The sequence below is a fragment of the Otolemur garnettii genome, unplaced genomic scaffold, assembly GCF_000181295.1.
Source record: "Otolemur garnettii isolate 467f Iridium unplaced genomic scaffold, OtoGar3 scaffold00011, whole genome shotgun sequence".
Taxonomy (NCBI): domain Eukaryota; kingdom Metazoa; phylum Chordata; class Mammalia; order Primates; family Galagidae; genus Otolemur; species Otolemur garnettii.
Window position 1 is genome coordinate 6,585,494 of NW_003852406.1, and position 2,119 is coordinate 6,587,612.

At 41.5% G+C, this 2,119-nt stretch overlaps 1 non-coding gene across 1 annotated transcript; it reads right to left on the minus strand.

The window, feature by feature from the left end:
• Positions 1 to 709: 709 nt before the first annotated feature.
• On the minus strand, positions 710 to 812 carry LOC111723427. Its single transcript, XR_002771964.1, has one exon. It is a non-coding gene; the product is annotated as a U6 spliceosomal RNA (small nuclear RNA).
• Positions 813 to 2,119: the final 1,307 nt, after the last annotated feature.

Here is a 2,119-nt window from a genome sequence, read left to right on the forward strand (position 1 = left end):
ACAACTACAAAAAAATAGCCAGGCGTTGTGGCAGGCAACTGTAGCCCCAGCTACTTGGGAGGCTGAGGCAAGAGAATCGCTTAAGCCCAAGAGTTTGAGGTGGCTGTGAGCTGTGACGCCACAGTACTCTATTGAGGGCAACATAGTGAGACTCTGTCTCAAAAAAAAAAAATCTTTTTTATATGCTTAAAACAACCTTTTTTTCCCAGAGCTTGCAACTATAAATGTGGCCTAAAGCACCCTCTTTCCAGAAACAATCACTGTTGCTATTTGGGTAAATTTAAAAGAAAGCTTTTAAAGAATTTTATAGAATTTGAGTAATTTAAAAAGAGAGAAGTCTGGGCTTCAAAACAAGTTCCCCAGCTGTATGTTCAAATCTTCTCCAGGTGACTTTGATGTGCATCCTGGTTGGAGGATCATGGTTGGAGGACCTCTAGCCTTTTGGATACTTCTATTTGAATGTCCTACTAACCCCTGGAACTTCCATGGAAATGGATTCCATCTCTTAACCTAAAAATCTGCTTCTCCTCCTATACTCCCTATCTTTTTCTGACTGGAACCTCCTTGCTACCTAAGTTAGATGTCTTGGAGTCCTCTTTCCCAATTTTCTTTTCCTCACATTCTACATTTAATTGATTGCTGGCACTTGTTACCTAACGTGTATCAGGGATTCCAGCTGGTTTATAATTAGATTCTAATGGTAGGTGTATAGGGCTAGTGTTGCTTCACAAATTTGTGTGTCATCCTTGCGCGGGGCCATGCTAATCTCTATATCATTCCAATTTTAGTACATGTGCTGCTGAAGCAAGCACAGGGCTAGTGTTTTCTTTCTCACCTTATCTCTGTAACCTCTCATTGTTCTGAAGGGCTTATTTCCACGAACACTGAGGACAGTGACGGGGTAAAGCATGAACTCTCTCCATGTTTGTAGTTGATATAGAACTGCCAGATGGAGAGTCGGGTTGCAGGCAGGAAGAAAGCACACATAGAGAGAATTCATTCCAAGCATGAAACTTATCTCACATGGACCTTCAGACTCAGCCAAAGGGACTGAGGGTCAGAGTGGTGCCAAGTTCAAGGCAGTAGTTGATACTTGAACCCATTCAGGTCCAGCGATCCTGGTAGGAGGCTGTGAAGTCTGGCGGGATTCAGCTTCCACAGATGTCTTCCCCATCGACTGCCTATGTTAGGGCTTCATGTTTCTCACATAGATGACTGTGCCAGCCACCTTACCTGGAGCTTATCTTCTCTCTTAATCCAATTTCCAATCCGTTTTATACATGGGTGCCAGATCAACTCGCTCTGGCACAAACTAGATTAGGCCCATTTTCTTCTTAAAATCTCAGTGGCTCCCCATTTTCTTTGGAAAGATGTCCGATCTCCTATGTTGGTTTGGAAGATTTTTCCTGATTTGACTTTAATATTCTGCACAGACCTTTCATTCACCCTTCCTGCCTGGCACCTTATACTCTCGTCACCCTTCACTATTGGCAGTTTTATGATCTGTGCATTTTGCTTTTGGGCATTTCAACATCATCTTTATCTGTAGACAATTAAGGGAGTTACTTAAATATTTGACACAAATTCATCTTGACACAAGTTCATCTCATATCTGCATGAGGATTATACCCTCTTAAAAATTGTCCTTTAGCAAGAGAAAGCACAAATTCTTTCTTCTCATTCACAGCCATGCCTTGTCTTGGAAATGTGCTTTTACAATTTGTGGTATCTCCAGATTCAATTATTTAATTATAAGAATCCACTTTGAATAGTTTTTTGTGGGGAGTTTAAGCACTGTGTTTTCTGCTCAGTTGAGGCACAGCTTCTTTTTAAAATTTTCAACTGCTCACAGCCTTTTAACAAACTAGAAGTCAGGTAGAAATTTCTATCGTCTTTCTAGATATGTTAGGATTGTCCACTAGATGTCGCCCTAACATCTTAGGATCCATAGGAAACAAAAGAGGTAGCCTTTCTTTTATAAGCAGGTTATTTTCAACAGTGCATATATTAGCTGGTGATTTTCTTGTTTTCCTTGAGACCGGGTCTCGCTTAGTCACCCAGGCTGGAGTGAGGGGCACTAATCATAGCTCACAGCAGCCTCGAACTCCTGGGCTCAAGC